The sequence below is a fragment of the Oryctolagus cuniculus genome, chromosome 10, assembly GCF_051225735.1.
Source record: "Oryctolagus cuniculus isolate XC-2025 breed Fujian yellow rabbit chromosome 10, ASM5122573v1, whole genome shotgun sequence".
Classification (NCBI taxonomy): Eukaryota; Metazoa; Chordata; class Mammalia; order Lagomorpha; family Leporidae; genus Oryctolagus; species Oryctolagus cuniculus.
The window spans coordinates 62933632-62957592 of record NC_142876.1 but is presented as its reverse complement, the minus strand read 5'-3'; positions in this window follow the sequence as shown (position 1 = coordinate 62957592).

Below are 23961 nucleotides of genomic sequence, written 5' to 3'. Positions count from 1 at the left end.
GCATTGAATCTATAAATTGCTTTTGGGAGAATGGACATTTTGATGATGTTGATTCTTCCAATCCATGAGCATGGAAGATTTTTCCATTTTTTGGTATCCTCTTCTATTTCTTTCTTTAAGGTTTTGTAATTTTCATCGTAGAGATCTTTAACGTCCTTGGTTAAGTTTATTCCAAGGTATTTGATTGTTTTTGTAACTATTGTGAATGGGATTGATCTTAGCAGTTCTTTCTCAGTCATGGCATTACTTGTGTATACAAAGGCTGTTGATTTTTGTGCATTGATTTTATATCCTGCCACTTTGCCAAACTCCTCTATGAGTTCCAATAGTCTCTTAGTAGAGTTCTTTGGATCCTCTAAGTACAGAATCATATCGTCTGCAAAGAGGGATAGTTTGACTTCTTCCTTCTTGATTTGTATTCCTTTGATTTCTTTTTCTTGTCTGATGGCTCTGGCTAAAACTTCCAGAACTATGTTAAATAGCAGTGGTGAGAGTGGGCATCCCTGCCTGGTGCCAGATTTCAGTGGAAATGCTTCCAACTTTTCCCCATTCAATAGGATGCTGGCTGTGGGTTTTTTATAAATTGCTTTGATTATATTGAGGAATGTTCCTTCTATACCCAATTTGCTTAGAGTTTTCATCATGAAAGGGTGTTGAATTTTATCAAATGCTTTCTCTGCATCAATTGAGATAATCATATGGTTTTTCTTCTGCAGTCTGTTAATGTGGTGAATCACATTGATTGATTTGCGAATGTTGAACCATCCCTGCATACCAGGGATGAATCCCACTTGGTCTGGGTGGATGATTTTCCTGATGTGTTGTTGTATTCTATTGGCCAGAATTTTATTGAGGATTTTTGCATCTATGTTCATCAGGGATATTGGTCTGTAATTTTCTTTCAGTGCTGCATCTTTCTCTGGCTTAGGGGTTAAGGTGATGCTGGCTTCATAGAAAGAATTTGGGAGGATTCCCTCTTCTTCGATTGTTCTGAATAGTTTGAGAAGAAATGGGATTAGTTCTTCTTTAAATGTCTGGTAGAATTCAGCAGTGAATCCATCTGGTCCTGGGCTTTTCTTTGTTGGGAGGGCCTTTATTACTGTTTCAATTTCTGTTTCAGTTATGGGTCTATTTAGTTTTTCGATGTCTTCATGGTTCAATTTTGGTAGATTGCATGTGTCCAGGAATCTATCCATTTCTGATAGGTTTTCCTGTTTGCTGGCATACAGGTCCTTGTAGTAATTTCTGATGATTCTTTTTATTTCTGTGGTGTCTGTTGTTACGTTTCCTTTTTCATCTCTGATTTTATTGATTTGGGTCTTTTCTCTTCTTTTTTTAGTTAGTTGGGCCAATGGGGTGTCAATTTTGTTTATTTTTTCAAAAAACCAGCTTCTCGCTTGGCTGATTTTTTGTAATGTTTTTTTGGATTCAATCCTGTTAATTTCTTCTCTGGTTTTAATTATTTCTCTTCTCCTACTAGATTTGGGTCTGGTTTGCTGCAGTTTTTCTAGGTCCTTGAGGTGCGCTGAAAGCTCATTTATTTGGTACCTTTCCAATTTCTTGGTATAGGCACCTATTGCTATAAATTTGCCTCTCAATACTGCTTTTGCTGTATCCCATAAGTTTTGATATGTTGTGTTGTTGTCTTCATTTACTTCCAGAAAGTTTTTGATTTCTCTTTTGATTTCTTGAATGACCCAGTGTTCATTCAGGAGCATGTTGTTCAGTCTCCATGTGTTTGCATACTTTCTGGGGTTTCCTGAGTTGCTAATTTCCAGCTTCATCCCGCTGTGGTCTGAGAAGCTGCATGGTATGATTCTAATTCTTTTAAATTTGCTGAGACTTGCTTTATGGCCTAGTATGTGATTAATCCTAGAGAAGGTTCCATGCGCTGCTGAGAAGAATGTGAAGTCTGTAGATGTAGGGTTGAAAGTTCTGTAGATATCTGTTAGATCCATTTGGGCAATAGTGTCAATTAAATCTGCTGTTTCCTTGTTGATCTTCTGTCCGGATGATCTGTCTATTTCTGAGAGTGGAGTATTGAAGTCCCCCAGGACTATTGTATTGGAATCTAAATCTCCCTTTAAGTCCCTTAACATATCTTTTAAATAGACCGGTGCCCTGTAATTAGGTGCATATACATTTATAATAGTTACATCTTCCTGTTGAATTGAACCCTTAATCATTATATAGTGTCCCTCTTTGTCTCTCTTAACAGTTTTTGTATTAAAGTTTATTTTGTCTGATATTAATATGGCTACACCTGCTTTTTTTTGGTTTCTGTTGGCATGGAATATCTTTTTCCAACCTTTCACTTTCAGTCTGCATGCCTCTTTGTTAGAGAGATGTGTTTCTTGTAGGCAACAAATAGTTGGGTTGTGTTCTGTGAGCCAGTCAGCCAAACGGTGTCTTTTAACTGAAGAATTCAGACCATTAATGTTCAATGTGACAATTGATACGTAGTGACTTTGCCCTGCCATTTTCCCGGAAATATTTTCTAGTATATGCTTTGAGCTTCCCATGCTCTTTTACTGGTAGGTGTTCTTCCTTTCCCTTCTTTCATATTGATGGCCGTGTTTCTGTGTTTCTGAGTGTAGCACATCTTTAAGTATCTTTTGCAGGGCCGGACGAGTGGCCACAAAGTCTTTCAATTTCTGTTTGCTATGAAAGGTCTTTATTTCACCTTCATTCACAAATGATAGCTTTGCAGGATATAATATTCTGGGCTGGCAATTTTTCTCTCTTAGCACCTGTGCTATGTCTCGCCATTCCCTCCTAGCTTGTAGGGTTTCTGATGAGAAGTCAGCTGTGAGTCTGATTGGAGATCCTCTGAGAGTAATCTGACGTTTCTCTCTTGCACATTTTAGGATCTTTTCTTTATGTTTCACTGTGGTAAGTTTAATTACCACGTGTCGTGGTGAGGATCTCTTTTGGTCATGTTTATTGGGGGTTCTATGAGCTTCCTGTACTAGGATATCTCTGTCCTTCTCCAAACCTGGAAAGTTCTCTGCTAGTATCTCACTAAAAAGGCCTTCCAATCCTTTCTCTCTCTCCATGCCTTCAGGAACTCCTAGAACTCGAATGTTGGTTTTTTTAATAGTATCCTGTAGATTCCCAACAATATTTTTCAGGTTTCTAATTTCCTCTTCTTTTCTTTGGTTTGACTGTATGTTTTCCTGTGCTCTATCTTCTAAGTCCGATATTCTCTCTTCTGCTTCACCCATTCTGTTTGTAAGGCTTTCTAATGTGTTTGTCATTTGATCTATTGAGCTCTTCATTTCATTTTGATTTCTCTTGACTATTACACTTTCCTGTTCTACTAGTTTCTGAGTTTCATTTTGACTCTTCCTTAAAATTTCATTTTCACGAGAAAGATTTTCAATCTTGTCCATTAAGGATTTCTGTAGTTCAAGGATTTGCTTTTGAAAACTTCTAAATGTTCTTATCATAAATTTTTTGAAATCCGTATCTTGCATTTCTTCTATCTCATCATCTTCATACTCTTGGCTTGGGGTGTTTTGCTTATTTGGAGGCATCATAGTGTCATCGTTGATCTTGCTCCCTCTATTTCTGTGTTTGTTACTCGGCATAGTTAATTCTTCTTGCGTCACTGTGCGCTTTTTTTTTTTCTTTCTTTTTTTTTTTTTTTTATACTGTGTCCATGTTAAGTGGACTGCCTGCTGTTGGAGGAGCCTTGGAGGCTTGAGATGGGTGCGGCCTGAGAGCTCTGCCTGGTTCTTCCTGGTTAAGGGTGTGCAAAGGTGACACCCTCAGGTTATGCGTGGTAAATCTCTCTCTTTTTATTTATTTATTTATTTTATTTATTCAGGGGGTAAGTAACACTGCAGGGCAGGGCTGTGCAGAATTGATGGTATTTAGCTTCCAGTCTTTGGCTCCTCTGGACTCCCACTGGGTTGCCTAGGCTACTGAATTGTAGTGACTCAGTTCCTTAACTCTCCCCCATTGATATGTAAATCCAAAGAGGAGGCCTGCTCTTTGTCTCTTGGGAATTCTTCAAGTCTTGCGGCCTTTGCAAGGTTAGGGGGAAGAGAAACCCCGAAGCTTTTTTTTTTCCTTCTTTCCGGTAGTGAGTTTGCTGCACTTTCCGGCCCCCCTCTAGATTCTGACCCCAGTTTCCCCACCAATGTCTCGGGTTATTGAGCTCACCTCCCCTTCCAGCGCCGATGTGTGGACTCAGAGCCCTGAGCGTCCCAAGTCTCCCCGCTGTTTTCTGTGTGACATGCACTCTCCTTGGAGCACTGTCGCGCAGACCCTGGGGCTTCTGCGGCTGGGTCCCGCGACTTGGCTTCCGCGCGGTGGGCGACCTTGTTCTCCCAGTAGGTCCTCCGATTCACGCCTGCTCCATTCAGAAGGGTTTCCCCTGCAATTTTTGTTTGGTTCTATTTTCTGCGGCTACCGTAACTCCCCTTTTATTAAACTAAATTTTCCCGGACTATTGGTGCGCGCCCTCACTATTCCGCCATCTTGGCTCCGCCCCTCACAATGAATTTTAATACGAAAATTTATGTACACTCAGTTCCAGCACCTTATTCTATTTTTTTAAAGATTTATTTATTTATTTGAAAATCAGAGTTACACAGAGAAATGAGAGGCAGGGAGAGAGAGAAAGAGGCCTTCAATCAGCTGGTTCACTTCCCAGTTGTCCACAATGATCCGAAGCCAAGAACCAGGAGCTTCTCCCCTGTCTCCCTCGCAGGTGCAGGGGCCTAAGGACTTGGGCTATTTTCTACTGCTTTTCCAGGCCATAGCAAAGAGCTGGATCGGAAGTGGAGCAGCTGGGACTAGAACCGGCACCCATATGGGATGCAGCTTCTTCCAGCATACTCTCTTCCCATGAAATTGTTGTCATATTTCCTTTTCCCATATCATGAATTCCATGTTTAACTTCTATGGACCTGTTGGCTTACTTACAGTTGGCTATAAATGTGCAGGTTTACTTTTGGGCTCTTTATTCTGTTACACTTATCTGTGTGTTTCTATGCCAACATCATGCTGTTTTAACTACTGTAGTTTATATTTTTAAGTTAGATAGTTAAATATTTTTAAGTTAGAGAACACATTTCCTACTTTGTTCTTTTTGCTCAAGATTGCTTTTACTATTTTTATTTTTTCATTCAAATCTTAGGATTTTTTTCCCCTAGGTCTGTTTAAAAAAAAAAAAAAACAGTGGTATTTTGGGAAGGATTGCATTGACTCTCTATATTGCTTTGGGTAGTATGAACATTTGAACAAGGTTGATTCTTCCAACCCATGAATATGAAATATCTTTCCATTTCTTTGTGTCTTCTTATTCAATTTCTTTCATTAATGTTTTATGAGTTTCATTATAGAGATCTTTTACAACTTTGATTAAACTTAATCATGGATATTTTATTTTCTTTGGCAGTGACTGAAAATGGTACTGCTTTCTTGATTTTTTTCTCAAATAATTCACCATTGTGATATAACAATGTCACTAATTTTTGTAGGTTAGCTTTATATCCTGCAACTTTGCTTAATTTATTAGTTATAAAAGATCATGTCCTCTAAAAACAATTTAATATACTGATTTCCACTTTGTATACCCTTTATTTCATTCTTTGGCCTAATTGTATAGTTGGAGATTTAAACACCCTGCTTTCAATAATGGATAGAACAACTAGACAAAAGATCATTAAAATAAATCTTGAACACTGTAATTTACCTGGAACTAACATATTTATTTAATTACTCACCCCCAAACAACAGAATGTTTTGTCCTCTGAAGTACACATGCAACAATCTTCAGGGTAGACATGTACTAATCCATAAATCAAATAAGACTATATTAAAATTAATAGAAATAATACAAAGTCTGGTCTCTGACAATACTGAAACCAAGTTAGAAAACATAGCAAAAAAAAAAACAAAAACCACCTTGAGACACTCACAAATATGTGTATACCAAATAACACATTTCTAAATAACCAATGTGTCAAAGAAGAAGTAAAAAAGGAAATCAGAAAATACTTTTGGATGAATGAAAATGAAGACACAACATAATTCAAACTCTTGGGATTCAGCTAAAGCAATGCTAGAGGGAAATTTATAGCTGTACATTCTTACATTAAAAAGAAAAAAGACTCAAATCTTCTAATCTTTTATTTACTACACTGGAAAAGAGTAAACTCTAAAACTAAAGCAAGCAGAATGTACATAATAAGTATTATGTTGGAAATGAATAGAGAATATGAAACAAATGAGGAATTGAATTGATCTAAACACTTTCTTGGGAAAGCAACAAAATTGCAAAACTTTAGCTAGATTGACTGAGAAATAAAGGTAGAAGACTCAAATTAGTAGAATTGGAAATAAAAGGAAGATGTTTCTAATGACTTTTGATGACGTTGGATAGTTCTTGTCTCTATTGTTGAGGAACTTTTTTTCATACTATTTGTTGAACTCTGCTTAGTGTAGTGTTAATCTTACGTGTAGAAAGTTAATTGAAAATAGATCTTAGTAAAAAATAAGACTGGGAATAGGAGAAGGAGGAAGAAGAAGGGTGGGAGTGTGGGTAGGGTAGGAAAAATCACTATGTTCTGAAATTTGCACTTATGAAATGTAAGAAGTTTGCATATCTTAAAAGGTTTTGGGAAAAATAAATGAAAATTATAAAAAAACAAATTAGGACATCACAAAAAAAGAAAAGAAAACTATTAACAAAGAAATACTATAAGCAGTTGTATGCCAACAATTTGGATAACTTTGATGAAATAGATAAATGTCTGGAAAGACACAAACTATTGAAACCAATTGTGACAGAAATAGAAAATCTGAATAGACTTGTAATAAGAGGCAGATTTGTAATAAAAAAGCTATACACAAAGAAAAGCACAGGTACAGATGGCTTTGAGGGTGAATTCTACCAAACATTTTAGGAGAAATTAGTACAAATTCTTTACCAACTCTTGCAAAATACAAAAGAGGATGAAATACTTCTCAACTCATTTTGTGAGGCTAGGATCACTGTAATAGCAAACAACAACAACAACAAACCAGGCAAAGACATCACAAAAAAAATTATGCGCTGATATATCTTATGAAAATGAAGGCAAAAATTCTCAACAAAATATAAGTAAACCGAATTGAGCAACATATTAAAAGAATTGCTCACCATGACCAAGCAGGATTTTTCTGATTAATGCAAGGTTGATTCAAAATCTGAAAGTCGGTTGATGTAATATATAATCACAAACAGTTTTTAGACTTTATCTGATCATCTCAATAGACACAGAAAAAGCATTTGATAAAAATTCAATACCCTTTCAGAATACAAACATGCAAGAAACTAAAAATAGAAAGGAATATTATCAACCCAATAAAAGTTATCTACGAAACACCAGGTAACAACATCATGCTTAACAATAAAAGAATCCCCTCTGAGATCAAAAACAAGACAACGATGTCTCATCACTTTTATTTCACATTTAACTGGAGGTTCTAGCCAGGAAATTTATGCAAGAAAAAGAAATAAAGTCATCAAATTGGTAAAGAATTAAAATTATCTCTATTCTCAGGTAACATCTTATATTTAGAAAATTTTAAGGAATCTGCTAAAAATTCTTAGCACTAATAAATGAGTTATTACAAGGTTGCAGATATGAATACAAGAGCAATATATAAAAAATCAATTATAATTCTATATATATACTTTCAATGAACAATCTGCAAATTAAATTAAGAAGGCAATTCCTTTCACATTTGCATCAAAGAGAATACTTAGGAATAAATTTAACAAAATAAGTTCAAAACTTAAAATCTGAAAACTACAAAATATAGTAGAAAGAAATTAAAGCTCTAAATAAATGGAAAAGCATCCCCTACTCATTGATGAGAAGACTAAGCATTGTTAAGATGACCATGCTCCCTAAATTATGTACAGATTCAATGTAATTCATGTCAGAATCCCATCTGAATTTTTTTAACAGTAATTGGCAAAATGATTATAAAATTCATAAGAGACTGCAGGGAACCCAGAATTTACAAAACAATTCTGAAAATGTAAAGACAAAGTGAAAGAACTCAGACCTCTTAATTTCAAAACTTACAAGAAAACAATGATAATCAGGTTGGTATGATTCTGGCACAAGGACAGACAGAGATCAATGGACCAGAATTGAGAGAGAGTCAAGAAGTTAACTTGGGTATCTATGTCAGCCTCTTTTCTGACAAGGATGTCAAGAACACTCAGTTGCAAAAGAACAGTGTTCTCCAGCAGTGGTGCCTGATAAGTGGATAGCCACATGCAAAAGAATGCAATGGGTGTTGGTGCTCTAGCTTAGCCGGTTAAGCTGCTGCCTGCGATGCTGACATCCCTTATGGGCACCCATTCAAGACCCAGTTGCTCCACTTCCAATCCAGCTCTCTGATAATTCACCTGGGAATGCAATGGAAGATGGTCCAAGTGCTTGGGCCCCTGCCATCCATGTGGGAGACACAGAGGAAGCTCTGGGCTACTGGCTTCAGCCTGGCACAGCATTGGTTCTTATGAATCAGTGGGTAGAAGATCTGTCTTTCTTTCACACTTTCCCTCTCTCTCTCTTTCTCCCTCTCTCTCTCTCTCTAACTCTGTCTTTCAAGTAAATAAAAATAAATCTTTAAAAAAATGCATTTAGATCTTGACCTCAAAATACACACACAAATTAACTCAAAAATAAATCTGGGGTGGGTGTAAAGGTAGGAGCTAAAACTATAAAACTTATAGAGAAAAACAGAGAGAGTAAGTATTCATGACCTTGGATTTGGGAGAGAATTCTTAGATATGACATCAAAACCATGAACAACAAAAACTGGATTTAATTAAAAACTTTTGGGCCGGCGCCGCGGCTCACTAGGCTAATCCTCCGCCTAGCGGCGCCGGCACACCGGGTTCTAGTCCCGGTCGGGGCGCCGGATTCTGTCCCGGTTGCCCCTCTTCCAGGCCAGCCCTCTGCTGTGGCCAGGGAGTGCAGTGGAGGATGGCCCAGGTGCTTGGGCCCTGCACCCCATGGGAGACCAGGAAAAGTACCTGGCTCCTGGCTCCTGCCATCGGATCAGCGCGGTGCGCCGGCCGCAGCGCGCCGACCGCGGCGGCCATTGGAGGGTGAACCAACGGCAAAAGGAAGACCTTTCTCTCTGTCTCTCTCTCTCACTGTCCACTCTGCCTGTAAAAAAAAAAAAAAAAAAAAAAAAAAAAAAAAAAACTTTTGTTCTTCTGTGGGCACTATCAGCAAAATAGAAAATTTGTAAAATGAGATAAAGTATGGCTATCTATTTGCAAAGGAATTTGTATCAAGAATATATAAGATGCACATAACTCAATAATTAAATAAAACAACTAAAAATGGGCAAAGGATCAGAATATACATTTCTTTTTGGAAGATATATAAATAGCCAATAATAACATAAAAAAATGCATGGCATTGTTAGCCAGGAGGGAAATGCAAGTCAAAACCACAGTGAGATACCATTTTATACCCACGAGGATGGCTAGAATCAAAAAGTCAATCATTTCAAGGTTGGGGTGAAAGGAAAGAAACCAGAACACTCAGATACTTCTGATAGAAAGGCAAAATGGTGTGGCTATTTGGGAAAACCATCTGTCAACTTCTCAAACAATAAAACATGGAATTACCACATGGCCTGGCATTTCTATCCCTAGGTATATGCCCAAGAGAAATGAAAACATATGTCCACACGAAAGTTTATACAGCCATATTTAGAGAAGCATTATTTATAATATCCAAAAGCTAGAAACAAGCCAAATGTCCATGAATAGACAAATGGGTGAAAAAAAAGTGACATTCATACAATGGCCATAAACATGAATCATATCAATGAATGCTATAACATGGATGAACCTTGGAAACATGCCAGGTGAAAGAAGCATGTTACGTAATTCCATTAAAGTGGAAGTGTAGCGTAGTGAAATCTATGGAAACAGAGTGATGGTACAGAGTCAGGTACACAGTTTGTTTCTGAGGTCATCCAAATGTTCTAGAATTAACAGAGGTGATGGTTGCATATATCTGACAGTATACTCAAAGCAGTTTAATGGTACACCTGAAGTGAGTGAACTGGATGGTATGTGAATTATATCTCAAGCAACCCATTTATAAGAATCTGTTAGAGGACTATTCAAATAGAAGTGAGTGCTCGTTCTTTCTTCCTGAATTAGCCCACATTTAAAAGGCTAATTATGCAAGGTCATCCTAGCACTTAAAATTGTGAAATGTATCGAGACCTTTGAATGACAGAGGATTTGCTTGTGTTACTGTTATAAGCAATTGCCATCTTACACAGATGGTGTTGTTTAAAATTGAGAGATAATTGGTTCACTTTTATTGAAAAATCTATATTCTTAATATTAGCCTTAATGGTTTCTTTTCTTAGGAGGAAGGTAATTCAAGGGAAGAGTGTGCTCAGCTGTGCTTTGATGGCCCTTGTAATGGGTTCTAGCTTGTTAGACTTTGCTCACGTTGTCTGCTTCTGAATGCACTACATTACATCATAGTTATAGCTTCCTTTTCCAAAAATGAAATGAAATCATTTTGCAGCAATGAGAGACAATGTTTATATATGATTGGAATTGCAAGTCCAACTATAAGAAGACTATCTTTTTACCTATATGCAAACATAAAGGCCTTTTTGCTCTTTGATCATACGATTTTTATTTTGTAGATTTTTAAAGCTAATTAAATACTTGTCTGTTCCAGAAAATGATGCCCAAAGAAGAAAAGGGAGGAGTTTGCATATTAATGGCTGGGTATTTTCTCTCAAGTGTTTCTTTAACATCAGTGTGATATTTTTGTGTGTTTGTTTTTTCGGTTTTGCCTGTGGTTCCTGGCTCATTACTCCCACCACCTGTGTTATTTTCTAAGCGACTATAATAATTTTGGGGCTCTTTAGGCTTTGAAAGCAGGCCTCAGGAAGCCATCTCTCTCTCTCTCTCTCTCTCTCTCTCTCTTTCTCTCTCTCTCTCTCTTTCTCTCTCCTCCTGCTTCCCTCCTTTCTCCTGCTCTCTTTTTGCCCCAAGGTAGGCTACAGAAACTAGAAACCAGAGGGCGCCCTGCCCCATATTCTGGAGGAAGGAACACTGCATAGAAAGGCCTAGAAGAATCTGGAAAGGTTCTTGCTGTGTTTCCCCCTCTCAGTCTATTAGTATCAGGTCATAACCTTTTTGTTCAATCACATTTCTACTGGTCACTATGCTTCAACTCTGCCTATGTAATGAAGTCACCATAAAAACCAAAAGGATGGGGTTCAGGGAGCTCCCAGAGAGCTGAACACATATGTGGAGCTTCCTGGAGGTTGGTCCTGTGCTTTCCCCCCATAAACCTCCCTCTGTACATGATTTCATCTGTATCCTTCATGGTACTCTTTGCAATGATCCAATTGTGTTTCTCTGAGTTCTATGAGCTGCTCAAGCAAATTAATTGGACACAAGAAGTGGGTTCTGGAACCCTTGAAATCTAGCTGTACTGTCAGAAGCACACATCACAAGTGAAGCTTGTATTGGCATCCGAAGTGGGAGGGCACTGAATCCTCCATCTCTGGGACCCGATGCTGTCTCCAGGTAGACAGTGGCAGAACTGAATTAAATTAGAGGTCGCTCAACTGGTGTCCACTGCAAAATTGGTTGCTGGTAAGAGAAATCTCTGCATGTTTTGAGGTCATGGAAGTCATCGGTGTCAAGTACTGTTTGTTCTGGAGAGTGGAGGAGAAATAGTCGTTTTTCCAACTTAATCAGATACCCTGAAAGAAAACCAGTTGCCATTTTCCTCTCTGTCCACGATCAGCTGAAAATGGAAAAGATAAAATGAGACTCCCAACTGGTGTTCTAGAATGATACCCAGATGCCCCACATCTGGAAACCCATGTCTGTTCTCCAGGTAAGACTCTTAGTTAGCTGATGCCAGGGTAGCATATTCAGCATGACACATGATACTGGGAACTTAAGTTAAATGGGGCTAATGGGTAGAGACTGCAAGTGACTTTATAACTTCTGTTTTTTATGTTCCTGCATCATGAACCAGTGCTTAACAATTCCAAAGAAAACAACATTCAAGAAACTAAATGTCTTATCTCAGGCTCTGAGCTACATTTATACGCCCTAGCATGACCAACAAGAAGATCTGACTTGGATTCTAGAGCCATGGGAAAATTCAAACAGAAACTATTTAGTTGGTTAATAGAACCACACCATAAACAATGGTTTCTAGAAGTTGATGCAGTCATGTGCTGCTTATCCCTCCCTGGCCTGAGACACAGGCTCCAAATGCTGCTGTTCTCATTTGCTTTGGCAATGAAATCTTTCAGACATCATTGCTTAGTGACTTTCAACATATGTAGCATAATCTAAAAGAAAATAATCAATGAGCCTTCCCAGTCCTTTAAAATCCCTAGGCCAAATAATCCTGAACCAAAACAGCTCAGGCTTAATCAGATGAAAAGGTTACAGGGAAACTCGACAGTCACCTGGGAACATGGGAGGGTTTGAGTGATGGCTCAGAGCCAGCCCTAAGTGGACAATCAGGGCTCATTCCCAAGACACAGACTATTGATTCAGAAGTGGAATGTTCATGGATAGTGAAATAATTGGCCGATAATGACAAGTTAGGTTTCTTTTTTCTTTAAACATTTGGTTGGAAAAGTTTCCTATCAGGTAAGAGTTTCCAGAAGAATTGATAAAATAGCATTAATCAGTACCATTAGGCAAAATTCTCTATTTTGCCAGTTATTTCATACAAGAACTCAAATCTGGGGACTGGAGTTGTGGCAAGTGAGTTAAGCTGCCACCTGCACTACTGGAAACCCATATCAGAGTGTGGTTTGACTCCTTACTCTGCTTCTGATCCAGCTCCCTGCTGATGCTCCTGGAAATGCAGCAGAAGAAGGCCCAAGTGCTTGGGACCCTGCCATCCGCATGGGAGACCCAGATGGAGTTCTAGGCTCCTGGTTCTGATTTGGCCCACCCCGTCTGTTGTGGCCATTTGGAGAGTAGACCAATGGATGGAAGATCTCCATCTCCCTGTCTGTCCTCTCTCTCTGTCACTGTGTATGCCTTGAATAAAAATGTGGTGGCAGGAAGACCTCATATTTATAGTTATAAGAAGGCATCAGTCAACCCCCCTAGAACCAAGTGGCGTGACTTTGGTCTCACACTGATAGCTAATCAGATGGCACTTCATGTCCCAGTGCCCTATCACCAGCTTTCCTATGGTGCTCCAAGTGTGGTCCCTCAACCATCAGCTTCAACTTCCCCTGGCAAGTTGTTACGAATGCAACTGTTAGAACCCCAACCATGGCCTCCTGATTCAGAAATGCTAGGAAGTGGAGCCCAGCAGTTTTATTAAACGCTCCAGATGCTTCTAATTCACGCTGATTTTGTAGTCATTGTGATAACTGGTTTTCCAAACAGTCTCCAATATATAACAAGACCCGAAACTCTGAAATGCAGATTCTAATCATATACCATACAGGTTTAGGATACAAGTAAATTGTCTTGCATTCTAGTGGCTGAAAAAAAGTCTGTACTTGGGGAGGTTGGACTGAGACTCCAACAGATGGAGAGCTTAACTGCATTTGTAGCTATCACATAACCTTGGGTTTCTCAAGGTGAGCTGTTCATTCAGATACTTGTCAAACAGTCACATCCAGCTAATGAACTGTTGGCTGTCATCACCACAGGAACTGGGACATTTACTTAAAGTGAACATTTTAATTAACTCATAACACCACCTACTTCTTTCTACAAATCACTGATAACCTTCCCATCAGCACAGGACTGTGGTTCTCTAATAAAGGCCATTATTTAAAAAAGAAGAACTTTGCTTCATCATCTAAGATCCTGATTTCACCATTTAACTCTAAGTTTTGTTCTCCTGATGACTTTGCACACACAGCTCACCAGGAGATGCCTGCATTTAATTCATCCACTTTAGCTGATTTGAGAAGCACATTTTCAGCAAGTTTTCACTCAATTTCCACATTGTCTAATTTAGCCAAATCAGCCACTAGGAGCTTATATGCGATTAAAACACCGCATTCTCTTTCACTGTGGTCCCAGGATAAATTCTTTATCAATCTAAGATAACAAAGCAAACTAGTGATGTACTACAGAAACCTCAGAGAGGATTTCCTATAGCTTTACCTGTCCCGCCCATGGTATGACTGGGGAAACACAGGAAACCTTGTATTCAATTTATACAGATTTGGAGCTGCCAACCAAGTCTTTCAAATCCTCTCACATCATTCTTAGGATGTTGCATTTTGGTTCATTCCTACAGGAAGGGCAAGCCTCTTTTCAGCTACACAGGACAACTCCAAGTCTAAAGTGTTTCAGGAATCCTCTCCTGCCAACTCTTGCTGCTCCTCAACCAGCAATGCACATTCTCACCATTCTCCTTACAGCCTCCCAGGAGAGCATCCAACTTAAGAGTTTTTCATGCCCACTGTGACCAGAACATGAGCTGACTGGCGCAGCCAGAATGAAGGCAGAGAACCCAAAAGGGAAACATTTGCTAAGGTGAACTATGTTCAAAATATGATCAAGTAGAGCAAGCTTATTTAATTTAAGGAGAGAGAAAGGGCTTTATTTTGCTAGCTAGATACCTAACAGTACTCTGTCCCTACTTAAGCTCTTTAGCCCAAGAACCTTGACACTGAGGGCTGATCTGGCTCAGCTGCTGGAGATGATGTTTTGACAAATTCAAGGTGACTTTTTAACATATCTTTGCAAGGCAGACTCATGAGGCTCACACAATTTTTATTTCATTTATGCCACCCACACTTGCCAGTTCTTCCTATTCTACATATTTGGGTCATTATTACCAGATTTGAAAATAAGTCCTTTTATAGCATTTCAGCTCTGATACCATAGTTGTGTTCTGCAAAATGACATTCCAAAAACTAAATGACTCATGGCAAGATAGACTTGACCATTCGAAACCCATAGAGAAGTATCAAAAATAATAACCCTAAAAGACTAGCACAGCTACCCCTCCACTGGCACATGTGCCTAGATTCATTCCAAACGCCAAAGTAGTCTCATATTCTGGAGCTCATATTTCCTTGCTTGGGATGTAGGCCCTTGAGGACATCAGATTCTGATGGACAGCAGTTTCATCAACATAAAAAATATGATTGGGGTCCCTTTCTTCATTAGTCAATTTTGTTGACAAAAAAAAAAGTCCTTGTAACTTCTTCATCTGCGTTTGCAGCTTCCCTAGAGAGCTTTAACATAATGTACTTGTTCTCAAAATGTGATCCTCAGACAAGCAGCTACATGCCAAAATTTTAAGACATGCAAATCCTTAGAAGAAACACCAGACTGCTGAATCAGCAACCTTGGAAGCAGGGTTTGATAAAGAATGGAAGACTAGAAGTCTGTATTTTAAAAAACTCTCCAGGTGATTCTGATGCAGTTAAAATCTTGGCACAACTGACATACTGGAAAATATTGTTCTTGAAGCCACCAAAGCAGCCACTTCTTGCAGAAGGCATTTCTGCATAGTTGCAGACTTTTTCTTAAAAGTCTGCACATATTGATAGGATTGAGATTAAAGCTGGTTTCTGGTCTTGTTAGCACATTATCACCTATTGACATCAATGAAAATGACATCAATTCCCTAGTGATGAATTGCATATGAACTGTGTCACATTAAAAAACCTTGTGTAGTAGCTAAACACATGGAATGAACAGAATTGTTTGGTACAATGGAAAGAGCATTGGCTTTGGAACACAATTCAGTGAGTCCGAAGAGTCACCTTTGTTTCAGAACCTCTCATTCTACAATTACAAATCAGGTATGGTTACCCCTATATTGTGGCATGCCAATGTCTCTAAGATGAGAGATGTAAAATGTTTAGCATACAGTAGATGCTTAACAAGACTCTAATTCCTGGACTTTCATTGTTTTCCTTATGAAGCACCTTTTATAGAAATAAAATTAGAGGGACCGGCGCCGTGGTTCACTTGGTTAATCCTCTGCAGTGCTGGCATCCCATATTTTAACTGGGTTCTAGTCCCGGCTATTCCTCTTCCAGTCCAGCTCTCTGCTGTGGCCCAGGAGGGCAGTGGAGGGTGGCCCAAGTGCTTGGGCACTTGCACCCGCGTGGGAGACCGGGAACAAGTACCTGGCTCCTGGCTTCGGATCTGCGTAGCTTCGGCCATAGCGGCCCCTTGGGGGGTGAGCCAACAGAAGGAAGACCTTTCTCTCTGTCTCTCTCCCTCACTAACTCTATATGTCAAATAAAAAAAGCAAAAAGAAAAAGAAATAAAATTAGAAATAAAAATAGAACATATTTTATAGATCTGATTTCCTTCAAGATTGTTCCATATTTTTCATTTCTTGTTTTGGTTGGTCCTGACTTAAGTCAGGCTGAAACGTGCAAAAGTGAATCAAAACCAACATTCGAGTTCTAGGAGTTCCTGAAGGCATGGAGAGAGAGAAAGGATTGGAAGGCCTTTTTAGTGAGATACTAGCAGAGAACTTTCCAGGTTTGGAGAAGGACAGAGATATCCTAGTACAGGAAGCTCATAGAACCCCCAATAAACATGACCAAAAGAGATCCTCACCACGACACGTGGTAATTAAACTTACCACAGTGAAACATAAAGAAAAGATCCTAAAATGTGCAAGAGAGAAACGTCAGATTACTCTCAGAGGATCTCCAATCAGACTCACAGCTGACTTCTCATCAGAAACCCTACAAGCTAGGAGGGAATGGCGAGACATAGCACAGGTGCTAAGAGAGAAAAATTGCCAGCCCAGAATATTATATCCTGCCAAGCTCTCATTTGTGAATGAAGGTGAAATAAAGACCTTTCATAGCAAACAGAAATTGAAAGACTTTGTGGCCACTCGTCTGGCCCTGCAAAAGATACTTAAAGATGTGCTACACTCAGAAACACAGAAACACGGCCATCAATATGAAAGAAGGGAAGGGAAGAACACCTACCAGTAAAAGAGCATGGGAAGCTCAAAGCATATACTAGAAAATATTTCCGGGAAAATGGCAGGGCAAAGTCACTACGTATCAATAGTCACATTGAACATTAATGGTCTGAATTCTTCAGTTAAAAGACACCGTTTAGCTGACTGGCTCACAGAACACAACCCAACTATTTGTTGCCTACAAGAAACACATCTCTCTAACAAAGAGGCATGCAGACTGAAAGTGAAAGGTTGGAAAAAGATATTCCATGCCAACAGAAACCAAAAAAAAGCAGGTGTAGCCATATTAATATCAGACAAAATAAACTTTAATACAAAAACTGTTAAGAGAGACAAAGAGGGACACTATATAATGATTAAGGGTTCAATTCAACAGGAAGATGTAACTATTATAAATGTATATGCACCTAATTACAGGGCACCGGTCTATTTAAAAGATATGTTAAGGGACTTAAAGGGAGATTTAGATTCCAATACAATAGTCCTGGGGGACTTCAATACTCCACTCTCAGAAATAGACAGATCATCCGGACAGAAGATCAACAAGGAAACAGCAGATTTAAATGACACTATAGCCCAAATGGATCTAACAGATATATACAGAACTTTCAACCCTACATCTACAGACTTCACATTCTTCTCAGCAGCGCATGGAACCTTCTCTAGGATTGACCACATACTAGGCCATAAAGCAAGTCTCAGCAAATTTAAAAGAATTAGAATCATACCATGCAGCTTCTCAGACCACAGCGGGATGAAGCTGGAAATTAGCAACTCAGGAAACCCCAGAAAGTATGCAAACACATGGAGACTGAACAACATGCTCCTGAATGAACACTGGGTCATTCAAGAAATCAAAAGAGAAATCAAAAACTTTCTGGAAGTAAATGAAGACAACAACACAACATATCAAAACTTATGGGATACAGCAAAAGCAGTATTGAGAGGCAAATTTATAGCAATAGGTGCCTATACCAAGAAATTGGAAAGGTACCAAATAAATGAGCTTTCAGCGCACCTCAAGGACCTAGAAAAACTGCAGCAAACCAGACCCAAATCTAGTAGGAGAAATAATTAAAACCAGAGAAGAAATTAACAGGATTGAATCCAAAAAAACATTACAAAAAATCAGCCAAGCGAGAAGCTGGTTTTTTGAAAAAATAAACAAAATTGACACCCCATTGGCCCAACTAACTAAAAAAAGAAGAGAAAAGACCCAAATCAATAAAATCAGAGATGAAAAAGGAAACGTAACAACAGACACCACAGAAATAAAAAGAATCATCAGAAATTACTACAAGGACCTGTACGCCAGCAAACAGGAAAACCTATCAGAAATGGATAGATTCCTGGACACATGCAACCTACCTAAATTGAACCAGGAAGACATCGAAAACCTAAATAGACCCATAACTGAAACAGAAATTGAAACAGTAATAAAGGCCCTCCCAACAAAGAAAAGCCCAGGACCAGATGGATTCACCGCTGAATTCTACCAGACATTTAAAGAAGAACTAATCCCATTTCTTCTCAAACTATTCAGAACAATCGAAAAAGAGGGAATCCTCCCAAATTCTTTCTATGAAGCCAGCATCACCTTAATCCCTAAGCCAGAGAAAGATGCAGCACTGAAAGAAAATTACAGACCAATATCCCTGATGAACATAGACGCAAAAATCCTCAATAAAATTCTGGCCAATAGAATACAACAACACATCAGGAAAATCATCCACCCAGACCAAGTGGGATTCATCCCTGGTATGCAGGGATGGTTCAACATTCGCAAATCAATCAATGTGATTCACCACATTAACAGACTGCAGAAGAAAAACCATATGATTATCTCAATTGATGCAGAGAAAGCATTTGATAAAATTCAACACCCTTTCATGATGAAAACTCTAAGCAAATTGGGTATAGAAGGAACATTCCTCAATATAATCAAAGCAATTTATAAAAAACCCACAGCCAGCATCCTATTGAATGGGGAAAAGTTGGAAGCATTTCCACTGAAATCTGGCACCAGGCAGGGATGCCCACTCTCACCACTGCTATTTAACATAGTTCTGGAAGTTTTAGCCAGAGCCATCAGACAAGAAAAAGAAATCAAAGGAATACAAATCAAGAAGGAAGAAGTCAAACTATCCCTCTTTGCAGACGATATGATTCTGTACTTAGAGGATCCAAAGAACTCTACTAAGAGACTATTGGAACTCATAGAGGAGTTTGGCAAAGTGGCAGGATATAAAATCAATGCACAAAAATCAACAGCCTTTGTATACACAAGCAATGCCATGACTGAGAAAGAGCTGCTAAGGTCAATCCCATTCACAATAGCTACAAAAACAATCAAATACCTTGGAATAAACTTAACCAAGGACGTTAAAGATCTCTACGATGAAAATTACAAAACCTTAAAGAAAGAAATAGAAGAGGATACCAAAAAATGGAAAAATCTTCCATGCTCATGGATTGGAAGAATCAACATCATCAAAATGTCCATTCTCCCAAAAGCAATTTATAGATTCAATGCAATCCCAATCAAGATACCAAAGACATTCTTCGCAGATCTAGAAAAAATGATGCTGAAATTCATATGGAGGCACAAGAGACCTCGAATAGCTAAAGCAATCTTGTACAACAAAAACAAAGCCGGAGGCATCACAATACCAGACTTCAGGACATACTACAGGGCAGTTGTAATCAAAACAGCATGGTACTGGTACAGAAACAGATGGATAGACCAATGGAACAGAATTGAAACACCAGAAATCAACCCAAACATCTACAGCCAACTTATATTTGATCAAGGATCTAAAACTAATTCCTGGAGCAAGGACAGTCTATTCAATAAATGGTGCTGGGAAAACTGGATTTCCACGTGCAGAAGCATGAAGCAAGACCCCTACCTTACACCTTACACAAAAATCCACTCAACGTGGATTAAAGACCTAAATCTACGTCCTGACACCATTAAGTTATTAGAGAACATTGGAGAAACCCTTCAAGATATTGGCACAGGCAAAGAATTTCTGGAAAAGACCCGGGAGGCACAGACAGTCAAAGCCAAAATCAACTATTGGGATTGCATCAAATTGAGAAGTTTCTGTACTGCAAAAGAAACAGTCAGGAGAGTGAAGAGACAACCGACAGAATGGGAAAAAATATTTGCAAACTATGCAACAGATAAAGGGTTAATAACCAGAATCTACAAAGAGATCAAGAAACTCCACAAAAACAAAACCAACAACCCACTTAAGAGATGGGCCAAGGACTTCAATAGACATTTTTCAAAAGAGGAAATCCAAATGGCCAACAGGCACATGAAAAAATGTTCAAGGTCACTAGCAATCAGGGAAATGCAAATCAAAACCACAATGAGGTTTCACCTCACCCCGGTTAGAATGGCTCACATACAGAAATCTACCAACAACAGATGCTGGCGAGGATGTGGGGAAAAAGGGACACTAACCCACTGTTGGTGGGAATGCAAACTGGTCAAGCCACTATGGAAATCAGTCTGGAGATTCCTCAGAAACCTGAAGATAACCCTACCATTCGACCCAGCCATCCCACTCCTTGGAATTTACCCAAAGGAGTTTAAATTGATAAACAAAAAAGCGGTCTGCACCCTAATGTTTATTGCAGCACAATTCACAATAGCCAAGACCTGGAACCAACCTAAATGCCCATCAACGGTAGACTGGATAAAGAAATTATGGGATATGTATTCTTTAGAGTACTATACCGCAGTAAGAAACAACGAAATCCAGTCATTTGCAACAAAATGGAGGAATCTGGAACACATCATGCTGAGTGAAGTAAGCCAGTCCCAAAGGGACAAATACCATATGTTCTCCCTGATCGGTGACAACTGACTCAACACCAAAAAGGAAACCTCCTGAAGTGAAATGGACACTATGAGAAATGGTGACTTGATCAGCATAGCTCTGACTGCTAATGGACAACTTAATACATTATCCCTCATAGTATTTTTTTTTGTCTGTTCTACTTAATATGACTGGTTTAATTCTGTAATTATCACACAGTTATTCTTAAGTGTTGAAAATTAACCGAAATGTGATCCCTGTTAAACATAAGAGTGGGAATAAGAGAGGGAAGAGATGTATAATTTGGGACATGCTCGGGCTGACTTGCCCCAATTGGTAGAGTTGGAAACATACCAGGGGATTCCAATTCAATCCCATCAAGGTGGCATGTGCCAATGCCATCTCACTACTCCAAGTGATCAATTTCAGTTCACAATTGATCATAATGAAAGGACTAAGAGTCAAAGGGAGCACATAAACAAGTCTAGTATCTGCTAACACCAACCGATAGAATAAATAAAGGGGAGAGTGATCCAACATGGGAAGTGAGATACTCAGCAGACTCATAGAATGGTGGATGTCCTAAATAGCACTCTGGCCTCAGAATCAGCCCTAAAGGCACTCGGATCTGGCTGAAAAGCCCATGAGAGTATTTCAGGCATGGAAAGCCAAGACACTCTGGCAAAAAGATCTCTGTGAGTGAGATCCCAGTGGAAAGAACAGGTCTTCAAAGAGGGAGGTGCCTTTCTCTGAAGGGAGGAGAGAACCTCCACTTTGACTATGACCGTGTCTAAACAAGATAAGAGTCGGAGAACTCAAGGGGCTTCCATAGCCTTGGAAACTCATAACTGGTGCATAGGGAGATTACTGATGCCATAAACAGGAGTGTCAATTGGTAAAGTCAACAACAGGAGTCACTGTGCACTTACTCCTCATGTAGGATCTCTGTCCTTAACGTGCTGTACACTGAGGCTTAATGCTATAACGAGTACTCAAACAGTATATTTCACTTTGTGTTTCTATGGGGGTGCAAACGACTGAAATCTTTACTTAATGTACATACACTAAACTGATCTTCTGTAAAAAAAAAAAAAAAAAAAAAAAAAAAAAAAAAAAGAAAGAAAGAAAGAAATTTTCAATTCCCAACTTGACTCTCACTGGGATTAAACATGACAATAGGTCTGATCTGATTTCATCATCATTTTAAAAAAATCATCTATTATTTTTCACTTTATGTTTCTGTGTGGGAGCAAACTGTTGAAATACTTACTTAAGGTATACTAAGCTGATCTTCTGTATATTAAGATAATCGAAAATGAATCTTGATGTGAATGGAAGGGGAGAGGGAGTGGGAAAGGGGAGGGTTGTTGGTGGGAGGGACGGTATGGGGGGGGAAGCCATTGTAACCCATGAGTCGTACTTTGGAAATTTATATTCATTAAATAAAAGATAAAAAAAAAAAAAGTAGAAACTGTTGCTGTAGATTCATTCTGAGAGGAGGAGCACAGTTTGGGCAAGAGGCGCAGAGTCATGACACAGACACGGGGAGTTGGGTGAAAGCGGGCTAGAGGTGAGTAGCTCACAGAATCATTTACTTCAGTTGGTACAGCAGCTTATATAGCCGAGGCAGCCAATCTGGTCAAGGGGCAGTTTATGCCGTAACCAATCACTGCCTATTGCCAGGCAGGCTCCTTTGCCAGGTGGTATATAAAGCCATTCCTGGGTAACTGACACTCGCTTGCCAGCAGCCATCTTGGCACGGCCTTCTCATTCCACCACAGAAATTCACACTAACTGATGAAATTGAGGGCAACTGCATCGTTGTCTACAAAATTGCCAACAGGTGTTTTGGAATTGAAAGAAATCACTTAACAGTTATGAAGGTGCCTCACTGTTTGGGTCATAAAGGATGGTGATGGTTACAAATGATTACACAAATAATGGAAATCTGTTTTAAACATCTAGCAATATTAGAGTACTAGTGGTAATATCAGGTACTAAAGAATATAGTTCTAATAATGTTAGTAGCAACACTTTCATGCTACACCTATAATGGCAGAGGCATCCTCTGTTGTGGCCACAGCTACTCTCTGCAGTGCCTGACAGCACCAGGGATAAAGCATGGGCTTAGTAAATATTTAGTGAATGAATAAATGTCATGTTTTAGGTAATTCAAAGTAATTTCATACACATCTCATATCTCATCTCCATCCCCATAACGCCATCTGTATCTGAGATTATTAATTCTGTTTTACAAATAAAAAGAGTCTAAAGGTAAAATGACAGACACTGAGAGCCAGAAAAGCAAAGGTCAAGTTCTCAAAACTACTTATGAGCAGAGCTGCGGAGCTTTACAACTCACTCAGAATCTACAGAGGCACAGTCTGCTCTGAAATATTTACAGTCTGTACATGAGTTATCTTCCACATGTGGCACTCCTGCCCTTGGAGCTCATACTTGCCGCTATACGCAGGTGGCTGCCAACATGTGCCAAAACACTGAGATCGGATGTCCCCCTTCTAGACGCATTCAAGAGAGAAAGAGGTAATGGGATTTTCCCTGCAGGCTTAGTCAGAGCCAAAACTTTCTGCTTAGTAGATCATATTGTTTTATTTGAAATAAATATCTTTAGAATCTCTAGTAAAACATACTGTATTAGAAATATTGCCATTCCTCTACACTTACGGCTACACCATAGACCCTGTGATCTTAAGGGGGGGGGGGCTTATTTCCATTTGCTTAAGAAACATCTGTGCTGTCACTTTTTGTTGTTAGGCAAAGTGGCAGCTGAAAGAATACCAGGGTATGAACAGACCTTCTGCAATTTTATCTGATTAGATAAAATATAAGTAGGTACCCAACTAGAATAAGCCTATAGTTACAGGCTCGTGGGCAGGAATGATACAGGATGTGAGCTGAGCAAAACCTATAAAAGAGAAAACACAAGAAGCATAGAAACAAAACTTACAGAGCTGTAGGGCCAGCGCTGTGATGTAGTAGTCTGAGCCTCTACCTGCAGTACCAGCATCCCATATGGGTTCTGGTTCGTGTCTTGGCTGCTCCTCTTGCAATCCAGCTCTCCGTTTATGGACTGGGAAAGCCGTGGAAGATGGCCCAAGTGCTTGGGCCCCTGTGCCCTTGTGGAAGCCCACCTG